General features: G+C 37.7%; 1 protein-coding gene across 1 annotated transcript in view; it reads right to left on the reverse strand.

Annotated features, from left to right (window-relative positions):
• The window catches only part of LOC104465989 (RNA-binding protein 33-like), a gene marked incomplete at both ends in the record, with an annotated part of 50,268 nt that overhangs the window by 1,859 nt on the left and 35,344 nt on the right, over positions 1 to 13,065 (reverse strand). The window lies entirely within an intron of this gene.

Genomic DNA, 13,065 nt, shown 5'->3' on the forward strand with positions numbered 1-13,065 from the left:
AGGTACAATTTATGGCAGCCAGAAAATTAAAGAAATCATCTTTCAAAAGAAGTAACAGGAGAGTAACACTTCTGCCTATTCAAAACTTTGCATTTGAAGCATTATAAGAAAGAGCGCAAAATTATCTTTCCTCCACTAAGTTTTTTTAAATGTAAAGTGAGACTTTACATAGTGCAGAAAGCAGGATGTTAATCCAAAAGCAGAACTTTGCAGAAGCCACATTTAACTGAGTAATTTTCACACTGTTCTTATTTTTATATCAAAAGCTGACAAAATATGTTGTCAACCTGATAACCATAAAAAGCTATACCTCACATAAATCATTCTATTCACATGCTTTCTTTATTATGAGCAAACTAAATAAGCAATTAAAATAATCTAAGAACTTCCTTGTTTTTCTCTCCATACAGATTCTGAAATTAGTGGTGGGCATCTGTTCTGTCTACACCCTGGTGCTCACTTTAAAGCTTAAAACTTGCCATTGCTGAAGACAAGTTTTTCAAAATACATTTCAGACCAAGCACTCCCTGCTAGACTGAAATATGGTCACCAGCAAAGGCCCAAACCACTAAGCTGCAGTGGCATTTTCATTTATCTATTGAGCTACCCTCACCAAAGAGCACGCACAGTCTCAACCCGTCCTATTTGTATTGCAAAAATCTTAGCATTTTAGCAAAAGAATGTCTCACACAACAAAAACAGCTATTTGCCCTGGAAACTGAAGTCTACTTGCTACCGAAGTAGCAGGAGACAAAGCTGCTTAACATCCTTCCACCAACAGGCTACAACTGGGGCTGGCAAGGCCCAAACAAGCAGATGAGAGGCACTAAGGATCACATCCATTATTACATCTGTGGCCTTCTTGAAACACCTGAACGGGAACATGTGAGATACTAAGACCTCTTATTTAGAAGCGAGACTGTGACTACTTATGTCATTATACAGATATCAACTGCAAATACTTTATCATTCCTAGAGATTAAAGGGTCTATATCCCATTGTCAGTGCTCCCCGTCAGCCAGTCTCCTGTGGGTATTTCATTTAGTGGTAAGACATTCTATTACACTCAAGCATGACAGTCCTCATAAGATACATACTGTGTGTAGGAGGAGCTGCTACACTTCTGCAAGTGAGCAGTTACTAGCACAAAATATTCTTGCCACCACAAAAGAGACAAACGCCTTTGAATTTCACAGGCTGTCTGCAAACAACAGCAGATGGAGGAAGAGGGAGCTATTTGGGATAAAGTGACATTTATTTGTCCCATCAAAATCAAGGCTGTTCAACTGCATTGCCCTTCTTCCCTCATGTTGAGCAGGACAGCGCTGGCTGCCTGCCAAAGGAACAACTGAACACAAACCTTGAGGATCTTGACCCTTTGCTCCCAAAACACACCTCTACCATCACTGCATGTAGGAGCTGCCAGACGTACTTTCAAACTAAGGTTAAATGCATTCCCACATGTTGGAAGCCTTAGTGATAAAAGCCTATTTCTCAAAGCATTGCTCTTACAGCCATCCTAGGGAATACACAGCATTTCTGCAAGCTGCACAGCCTCGAGGGAGGCACCCATCAGGCCAACTGATATTTCGCTATTTAGTTATTAGTTTATCACTGGATGATAAATAAGGTGGTCTTGCATCTCATTTACAGCACATAGTCACATGAGCATATCACAGCTGGGGAGAGAAAGCAGGACAACACGCTTTTTCCTATTTTCAGAGAGCTTGACTTGGAAGCTCTGAAATTCTCCCACAATATTTCTCCAGACACAATATATGCCTACATATATCTTAGTTATTTCTAAAAAAGATAGTGAAAACCACATCAAGTGGAAACTCACTGAAACCTGGGCTAATAAAGCATAAATATCACATATTTGCCACTTGAGCTGAAGACCTGGCAGCAGCAATGGTCTGGCTTGGCTTGTTTCCAAGCACCAAACGGCATTGCAGTGACCATAGTCTCCTCTACCTGCTTCTTTTAAACTCCATGTACGCCGCCATGGTTGAGCTAGTAGATCCTAATCAGTCTCTTTCACTCACTCCCAAACTTCAGGTTTAGCACCAGGCTACAGAATACAGGCTTAGGCTACAAAATAAGCAGGTTTCTCTGCTCTTGTTCCCCAAATTTGTAACCCAGTCTCAACAATCTTCCCCAACATTAATTCTCTGTCCAATTAGTCTTACCGTTCTCCTGGCCCTGTGTGCTCTTCAGATACATTCTCCCATCCCCATCATGTTTTTCGCTCTGCCTGCTGTTTCCTAACGCCAGCATGGATCCAGCTTCCCAGCTCCCTGACCCCAAGCTAGTGGCCTTGTCTCGTAGGACCCGGTCAGGAGTTCCCATTTACCCCACCCAGACCCTGCCTTTCTTGCCTGTATACTTGGTCCCGGCAATTTCCTCTCTTTTTCCTCCCAGGGAAGGAGAAACAAATGAAAACGCAGGTTGAAAAAAAATCCTCTACCAGTATTTTGAATAAATACTTCTTTGTACCAGCTTTCTTTCTCCTGCCAACCCATACCCTTGCTGTTATGCCCAGATCTACCTCATCCGAAAGCAGCCCTGAATTGTAACTGCATGCACAGTCCTGTTGAATTTCACACAGCTCTTGCATACTGAAACACCCCCAATGCAGCCAAGCTCAATTTTCTTCCTTGAAAAATCGAGCAATAATAAACCAGGTCTTAATAGCTCACTTGGGCATAACACTGTTTTTCCACCATTTCAAATGTGGAAGGAAAGTATTTGGAAAATTTCGACCAATGCATTTCAAGCTGAGGCAGGCAACCAGCACAACATCTTGGTTCAAACCATGGAAGTCTGGTAGTACTACACACAATGAGAGCCGCTTTTTTATTTCCCATCATAAAGAAACTTTAAACCCTTATGAAATAAACTTTAGTTAAGTTTTAGAAGTGAGTAATACAAAGTTATTTTAGATATAAGAAAGGTCACACTTAAAAAAATAAGATTATGTATTAAAAAATTACAGAAACCAACAACCAGCAAGATATTTTACCGTTAAAAATATAAACAATACTGATTTCAAGCTCCCTTCAGTACCAAAGGTGTCCATCTGGCTTAATTTAAGAAGCAAATATTTATGGTCCTCTAAATATTTTCACTGATTTTAAGATAAAATAACAGCTATCCAACTGGTATCCAAAAATCCCAACAAATGCCCACCAAGATACACCAAGAAAATAGACTTTTTTCTCTAGTTTTACTAGTGGTATATTTCATACAATTACTCCACAGCACAAGTTTGGGTCAAAGTAACTCCAAAACAGTCCAACAAAATCAGAGTGGGAAGGATATATTTGTAGCTCGGAATTCTTCCCATTCATCTCTTTTTTTCCATCCCTCACAGTTAAGAATCCTGGGTTTTTTCCTTACTTTTAAACTAAGATCTCACTTAACTTTGAGGCTGAGAAGGCTGTAAAGATAACAAATATTTTCCAGTCCTAATGCCAAACCTCCTCTTCCATTTTGTGTTTAAAGTAACATGAAGATCCTTATATCCTGCAATGAACATGAGTTGTCCCTCACTGTCAGGATTCATCAGCGCTGGAACCATAACCCTTCCCTGCCACAGCACTTACTCCACACACAATGGAACAGAGGGTTGGGTTTTCTGAAACCTAAAAGTTTCAAAAATGGCAGAGCTACAGAAGTATGGCTGATACAAATCATACCACAGTAAAAATGCACACTATACAGCCAACTGAGTATCGCTAAGAAATACCCACTTGATCACTGAACAGATTTCAACTTCATGTATATGACATTTTGAAGAACTACTAAAATATGACTGATCACATTTCTTGGCTGATAACCAAAGGCGAATATACAAAATTAATTGCAAAGACGTTTGTTATTTGCCCAAAAACGAATTACCAATATTTGCTCTAAAAAGTGAAATTAATTTGATTCTTTTCCTTCTAACATCCATGAAAAAGACTGCCCTCTACTTTTTTCCTAAACCAGCTTCGCTTCTACTACGTCTAAAGAGCAAAAGAAAATTCTGCCCTACATTACAGGAACACGGGTATGAGGAAGGTTGTATTTTCAGATTTTACATTGCTGAGGTATTTCTTCTGAAAAACCTTTCGGGACAATTTCAACAGGAATTTGACTGTGTGATGGATTAATTTCCCACACTACACGTGAAACAAACTCTCAGGTTCAACTAGAGCTATTACTTACGGACACAATATGTGTTTTTTTTTTCCCATAAAATATATAAACTTTGGTCGCTATTTTTCCGAGTTATGAGGCGCTTGTCTATTATTCTGAAATACCATTATGGTTTCATTATTTTTTCCCAATTTAGTAGGAACACACTAATACTACAACTTCAACTTTTACTTATGCCAAATTCTAAATGTCTAGCTAGTACAAAGTAATGTAACAATTCTCCATTACTTATAAGTTCTTGAGGGTTTGCTGTTTGTTTATTTGTGGTGGGTTTTTTTTGTTTGTTTTGGGTTGGGTTGGGGTTTTTTTTGCTTAAAAGAAGTTAAACTATAATTCTAGGAGTGGATTATTTTACTATTAAACGCCACATTCAGCAAGTTATTTGCGGCTAAGCACCCCCAAGTGCCCTCTGGTATTTTGTAGAAAAGACCACGCAGAGCTGTTTAACTTCAAAAATTAATGAAGAGCAGGTGCAAAATCCAGTTTTCATAATGCTCTGTTTTTGATAAAATAAGCATACTGTAACATAGATGCATAATAAATCTTTATATGCATAGTAGTTACCCCCATTTTTCATGGTTTTGCTATCCGGACAGTTTCAAATTACAACCAACTAGTATTCAGTACACACATCGACTAAGACTCCCTACAAAAAAATACATTTTAACTGTTACCCCACCATTATTACACCTTTTAGGAAATTTCCCTACTTCATAAGACTCAGTCTTCAAAATACCTATTTTCAAGTTAACAGGTTTCAACCTAACAAAAGAGAGAACTCATATCATCAGCCACGGCTGCGAGGTTCTACTTTTCAGTCTGACATTGGGGCCAACTCTGACAAGGGGAGAAAGGAAAAAATATTTACATGCCTTTCCAGCTCAACGCCACAAGGCTAGATCACATTTCATACAGACATTGGTTCCAAAGATTGAGTTACCAAACATTTGTACAAGAAAGATCCAGCAGAGCACATACAGTAAGTGTTCGGAGGAGTTTTCTTCCCTTCTCTAATGTTACTGGATTATATAGCATCATTCTAATCATTTAGTATCATTAATATTGATTTAGTAACAGTATCAGATTACTTAGTAGAAGTGTACCAAATTGCAAGGAAAGACTCCTAAAAATTGAGTTTCTGTCTAGATTTAGAGCTACTTGCACAAAGAGCACAGAACCAGTAAACAGCATAAGACCTGACACGGACACACCCGTCACGCCACAGTCTGACCTTCAAGTCCTTAACCAACTGACGTGTACTTCTTTGCGAAACCACAACCTCTTCAGCACTGTATCCTTCTAAACCACTACCTCCAGCCCTGGCTTTAACAAGTGTTTTGAAGACCTGAGACAGAAATTGTCATTTTGGAAAGCTGGAGAGCTCTTGAACAGTCTCTCAGCAAGGCTTTGGGGGCTGGAAGGGGACCATAGCTCTGGCCATTCTTTCTTTTCTTCTCTGCACACCAAAACATGTCAATGCCTAAACACTGAAAGCAAGGTACCAATGATCGAGATTTTTCTTAAACTACCAAAGAAAGTAATTTTTGGTCTGTACCTTTTCCTGTTTTTAAGGAGTGTGCTTAACTCCATCACTGAATTTATCCTTGTGTAATTTTACTTTGAAAATTCTTACGTATCATCTTTTTTTAATATGAGAACTGAGGTCTAGAAGGAAATTACATTGGAAATAGGCTTCTGTGTGGATTTATAAAGAGACCACAATCACAGACATTTTAAAAATACTTCAAAGGAGAAGACAACGACACACTGAAGTGCTACTGACAGGTATTTTATTGTCTTAAATCTTTAATTTTGTGAAGTTTACTCTGACAAAAAAAAATCTACCCACTCTTCCTCCCCTATGAGATACTATTTACAGCACCTCAGATTGACATTTTTATACAATTCCACATGCCTGCAGGTTGCACAATTTCCCCTTCTACTAATTTCCATTATTCAATATAGCTAAGGCATAACTTACACCTTATCAATCACTTTGGAAAAAAAAAAAAAAAAAGAGGGAATGCAAACTTGTGTCTACAATTCATTAGAATTGTGAATAGCTCATTGAACATGACTTTCACACACTCAGGCAATCCCACCTTCTGAAAGAACACGAGATAAGGTTACTTTAATCCTTTCAAAGAACTGCACTATTTTGCCTTCCTTTTATCCCTTTAAATATCCTTCCTAGTTAAGAAATTAACATTCTCTCTCATACAATTCTTACACAAATTGTACTTTTACTTTTCTGCATCTCTTGTTAATTACATGATGTTATCTCCAATAATCTATTCATGAAGCACAGATAACTTTGGTTACCAATAAAAGGGAAAACTTAGCATAAATTGCTTAGCACAAAGTTAATCTTATAAAGCAAGGAATAAAGAGGATCTAACAGCTATTATATGACTTATCAGCTTCTCTAAAAGGGTCACTCTACTTTTTTTCATGAGACTAATTAAATACCTTAACAATGTCATTGAAACTTCATGAATCTTTCAATAAAATACACCCTGCCTCTACAACATGTTTTCATTTATTAATCTCACTTAAAATGCAAAGAGCTAGGAGAACCCCATTGACAGTTAAGCAGGGCCACTCAGTTAATTCTTCTTATATGGTTTAAATGCAAAGAATAATGACCACTATAACCTGTGACAATTAAAACTATAGCCATCTGTCACAAGATGTTAATCCTCTTATTTCAGCAGCTACTAGACTTTTGAAAAGCTTTCCTGAAATGCCTGCCTTCCGGTGCAAGGAACTGACTTTTCATCCCCTTGTGTAGGAAGCTCTGCTTCATGTATCTTGCATATGGTTAAAAAATTTTCAAGTAGCAGTGTATATATCCCACAAACCATGGCTCTGCACATTCAAATTTCATAGTATTCTCATTTAGTACGCACAGCGTAGAGAGGAAATGACTCAATGAAATTTTGTAATAGAACTTATTTGGTATTTCCTTAAATACAGTCTAAATGACTCAATAGTGTCTCTGTCAGGTGTACAACAATCATACAATTCCACCAAAGTGAACAAAAATCTAGCAGGCACCACAATTTTCCCAATGGATTTAGTATTATAAGACAACCTTATAAACATTCATGCCTTAAATACATTTCAGTTAAGGACAAATATTAAAGCTCAGAGTGATCATAAAACTCAAGACAATGGTTGTGTGCTACCCATACATGAGGTTTTTTTTCAAAGTTTCTGGAATATACTTTCTGAGGGGAAAATGCAAGGAGATGGCGAGTGCTGGTTCAAACATGTGAACTGCACAGATCCTAGTATTGCAGGCAGACTGAGTCAGAGAGAGAGAATGAGTTGGTATTTTCCTCAATTAAGATAAAAGTATTTTTTAATATTAAAATGCACCACCCAACTTGGACAAGCTTTTCCTTGATACTACACAACCCCAAGAGATAAGAAAGCATCTTGGGAAGTTTAGGCACAAGTCCAGGTCATCTGTAAGAGAAATCACCAATACCTGATTTCACTCTTTAAGGTCCCCGAATAGCATTCAGCCATCATGGGAAAACTGGTACAAGCAAGGAGAGAAAGGCATGGCATCCCTTGTTATTTAAGCCAACTCATGATTACATAGCCTAAAATAAGGACACAGGCAATACAGAAAAAGAAGGATACTCCCAGCAATCCTAAACAGTTCAGGAGACTAAATCTAAAAATTAGATTAATTGTACATTGAAAGTATCCCTTTTCAGTAGGTTTCGAGGCATCCTCACCCTAATACATCAAGCAGGGACATATTCATGTTGCAAACAGACACAAAAATACTCCCAACTTCACTGTGTTTCCACAAGAGAAAGCAACAAAGCAGAATGGTTCACAAGCAACCAGTGCTACATGCAACGACTGCTTCACAGATAGGTTTCCTGAACCTTCATCTGCTCTACCATTGAGCTATGTTAGAAAAGGAAAATCTGCAGGACAACTGGTCCCATTCAGAACAATTCTCAGAAAACACTCCTAAACAAAATGCAGGCATAGGAAAGGTATCGTTAACTAAATCCCAGCTCTAGCTTTACATTCTTAACAGTGCTGATGTGCAGAAAAACCATATTCCCATCCATCTGTTCCACATGGACGAAGGAAGAGCGTCTCCAGCAAGCAGAGACAGGCCATTATAACAAATAGTGCGACAGACAAGTTGTAGGAGCCCGCACTGCCTGAAGGAAGAGTAAACGCAAACCTCAGAGTTCAAACCTAAGTAATTTCTTAAACAGGTGTTTTAAACTAATTCATCTGGAAGATTCAGTTTCACTTCAGTTTGCAACCCTCTTCAGGGGTGCAGTGTAGAAGACTCTGTGAGCATTTTTGTATGGTGCCCTCTAACTTTTAAAAATTAAGTACAATATAGAATTATCACGTAAAAGAATTTGGAGAAAGAGTATGACGGACATCAGTGCGGTTTAGAATAGAACTCTCTTGCAAGAACAGAATTTCATAATCAGTTTATTTAAAGATAACAAAATCCTTCTACAGATTTTTGTGCTGAAAGCTAACAGTTAAGAATGTTTAAAAAATGAGGGAGCCAAAAGTATGGCAGGTTTTGGACCTCTTCTGCATTCAGAACTAGTGTGATAAAACACCTATCAAAATTTACACCTTATCCTTAGACTTAACAGAGACTGCTCTATGAAAATAGTTACAGTAGTTATTGACATAGTGTACCTTGGTGACCTGCAAGTCACCAATGCTTAGAAACAACTCGGAGGTCAGAACTAAACTGGATCATGAATATCAAATTCAGGATTTCTACATTACACTCCAAGCTTGAAGCTGCAGTTATAGTTAATTTTAAAAACAGTCTGAAAACTGAAGATAAATACATTTAACTTGGGGATGATGCTTCTCCCTTCAACGAAAAAATGCTCAGATTGCTACAAAAAAATTTAAAAAGCAGTCAGCTTTATAGAAGACAAATATTAGAACTGCTGCTAACCTGGACTTTGATCTGTATTAGAAAGTGACATTTCAGACCTGACTATTTAGTAGTTAAATTACCTGATCCTGATTTTCAGTTCTGTAAGGAAATCTCATTTTGGAGATGCTTTACACATCTCTGACCTTGCAAACACTTTCATGCAAGAACTTTACATATCTACAGCTCTCAATGTGCCTGCAGGTATTACTCACGTGTTGCATATGAAGACCTGAACATTTTTTCCTTTCTGGGTATCCTACAGTCAACCCACAGTATTCCTCTAAATTAACTCATTTTACTGTAAGGACTAGTATGACTTACTGTTTTAGAATGAACAAAGCATTTTTTCCTTTCACATTCTAAAGAAACAGCAAGACCTGAAGGTGCAGAACATGAATAAATACCAGTTTATAGTTTTTTTCTTTTTTTGGTATTGGGATTACACAAATTATCTTTTAAAAGGACACCTCAGCTCAGTGAAAATACCTTAAGAGAACTGTACTATCATCTAGGACTCCGTAATGTTATACTAAATATATTTCAGTTCTCCATTTGGTGTTTAAGCACTAGTTTAGCCTGACTGCATTGCAGTAAGAAATTAATTGTATATTTTATTTCTTTATGAGTCTTGACTGCTGCAAAATAGCTCTTTAACACGGTCTAACTAATGGTTATATAGCTATACGCATAACACTTTTTCCTCTTTGCCTCAAAAATTTGTGCTTTACTCTAAATGCTTAAAAAAGTTAAAACTTCTTTCATACAAATATATCAAAATCAAAGTATACAGCTACATATACATAAAATATATATCTATATCAAACTTCTTTACTGTGAGGGTGACTGAGCACTGGCACAGGTTGCCCAGCAAGGTTGTGGAGTCTCCACCACTGGAGATACTCAAAAGCCATCTGGACATGGTCCTGGGCCATCAGCTCTAGGTGGCCCTGCTTGAGCACAGGCTGGGACAAGATAACCTCCAGAGGTCCCTGCCAACCCCAACCATTCTGTGATTCTGTATTTAGCAGGTACTAAAGCTGAAACTGAAAAAAATCTAGCATCATTAACACAGGGAAAATTTTAAAAATTCTACAACTCTGTTTTCTTTGGCAGTGTTAAATAGCAATTACTTAACAGAAAGGTAAATGACAATATATATGAAATATAAATGCACAAGTTTTGTGTTTCATTTTAATGTCTACAGAGCATCTGCACACTGGAGCTAGCATGACAAGTTAAAGGGTTACTGCATGTAGAAACCATCTATTTCTCTCTTATTTAATAGCTGTTACCATCATGTTTAGCTGCTGCTGCTCCTCCTGCAGATGGGAATTCATTGATATGATTAAATTTGATCGTATGATAATGTATGGTAATCGTGATTAATCAGAAGCCCACTAGCAAATGGAGGATGTTGGGTATTATGTCACCTGCATTTTAAACTGCATTCCCTCTATGCCAGCCTGACAATATTTGACAGCTGGAGGGATCTCATGCTGCATCTGCTTGCTACTACTTATAGATCTGAGAGGAGAAAGTGCCCATCATTCCTTCACTATCTTAAGTGCTGTAATTATAGGGCTTTGCAGTCAAGTTGTGAAAACAGTAAGTGTTCAAAAAGAAAGCTTTTTTTCTAGCTGCTGAACAAGCTCTGTCTCACATCTGCAAGGGCTATAATCTGAAAGAAATGTAATTTGATGCAGCAGTCTCATTCAAACATGATTTGCATGAAATGCTGTAGAAAGCACTATCCAAGAAATGTCAATCAACACCACCTGATACCACGTATCCTGTTAAATGAAAACAAAATGCTTTCTACACTACCTGTGATCAGCTACTGCTACAAGTAATAGAGTGAAAATTTCATTTACTGTTACTCATTATAGTAAAGCCATAGCTAAAGCAGAATAATTGTGAGGAAGTAGGAGAATCATTTTCACAAGTGGCTTTTTATTTCCATTAACAGTTTGTCTCCTACATACAAAGTGCTGCAAGCACGTACTAGTTACTAAATATCATTACTTACTAAATATCAGTTTAAAACAATTGCCTGTACTCGAATGCACATCTGTTTAAAACTGTCCTTTCTGTAAGCACTGGAGAATAAAAGCCAAGACCAGTTGCTAAAACCCCTGCTTGATGAAAAAAATTTTAACTCTATTTGCAGTCCCACAACAGGAAACAACTATTGCAAGTTTTTTTTTCCAAAAGCACTGCAAATTTCTGCTTCTACATACTGCAAGAGGTGTTTACATAGAGGCACACCCATATTCTAATACACCTTTTATGATCAATTTGTACAGCACTAATACACTGTCTAAAAGTAGTGTTTCATGCAATAAAGGACAGTGACCTCTGTTCTGAGCAACAACTAGGCACCTGTTTAAAAACCTCTCACTGATTAAAGCATAAAGAAGTGTTTAAAAGCAGTGCTTGAATTTCAAACTACAGCTTTCAGAAACAGTGAAAAAACTGAATTAAAATTAATCAACTGCCTTTCACAGCATCCACTTAAGACAACACCTGATTTTCTGGAGATCAAGTGGAAGCATGTTGAATGAGAATATAAAGAAAGTTTACTAAGGTTTTTGCCATTTAAAGAAAATAAAAAAAATCAAACGTTCTTTGGAAGAAAGACAATTTTGAAACAAAATTGTAACGTAAGTTCCAAAAACAAATCACGTCAAAACCCCCAGGGAACTGAAAAGACACGTGGTGTAGAATATTCACAAGGGCCTGAGGACAAGTCACTCTATTAAAAGCCTTATTTTTACACTGAATAAAACATAATTTACGTTGTATGATTCAACTTTTTCAGACTTGAATTCGACACTTATGTGAAAGGTACCCGTGCACTAAGGTGTCCTATCAAAGAAGAAAAGCTTTGTGCAGTAAAAAATATCAAAGCCTTCCTGACATAAATTAGTCAGGCTGACACAGTGCCAGTTCATCTTGTGTTTCGTGCCACTGCAGACTATTCCTAACTGCAGCTCTAAAACTCCAGTTGACTAAAGATAATAGATTCTGTCTGTGAGATGGACACCAGCCTAGCTCACACCACACCCAGCACGTCAGGCTACGAAGAGCAGCTAAATTGTAATTTATCCCAATTTCCTGAAAATTCTCCTGGCAAAAGGCAGAGAAATGCGTTAATAGGCTCTACTCTCTCTGCAGCAATTTCCGAGGAGGATGTAGGACGCAGAGGAGGAATGGCCACAAATCTCTCTTCTGCCTGGAGTAGTATGAAGCAGGTTCTTTCCAACAACTTCTTCACTCCAAATACCCCATTTCCAGCCCCAAATTTATATGCTAGGTATCCCTCACAATTTCTGGCTGAAGAATTTTGACCACAAAAAAAGTCTTCTCTGCAATGTTCTACCTCAAAACAGGCACGACAACACTTGCTCCACTTTTTTTATGTCCTTAAAAAATTGCACACAAGTGTGCACCGTACAAAAATTACTTCAGTGCTTATTAAATTCAACAATGTTTAAGCAGAAAGTCTTTATACATTTTTCTTTGGGCAAACACTGAAAGATTTCAGATGCAGGATGTGCTGGTGGTCTAACATAAGAGATGAAAAGATCTGGACCATCACCTTAGCTCATGAAAACTGCCATTTGAAAGTGAACAATTTTGCCAGTTTGATATTAAGAAAGGATCTGACCTCTACAATAATGAGTTAGCGGCAGCCTACATAATAGGTGTTTAAAAACACCTCTTCCATTTACTACTTAATTTCTTCTTCCCTTATTTTTCTCCATCCCTCTTCACAGAATGCAGCAGCTTAAAGAAAAATCAGCCCAGATAAACAGCACAAGACAGAAACCACAGTGTCCCTCTTGTGTAACAGGAAAGGCCACAGGCTCCCTACCTGCATTGGGGCATCCACAAGAACTAATAATTTCGTCAGA

Source organism: Pterocles gutturalis, unplaced genomic scaffold, assembly GCF_000699245.1.
Source record: "Pterocles gutturalis isolate BGI_N339 unplaced genomic scaffold, ASM69924v1 scaffold8571, whole genome shotgun sequence".
In the NCBI taxonomy this organism is placed as follows: domain Eukaryota; kingdom Metazoa; phylum Chordata; class Aves; order Pterocliformes; family Pteroclidae; genus Pterocles; species Pterocles gutturalis.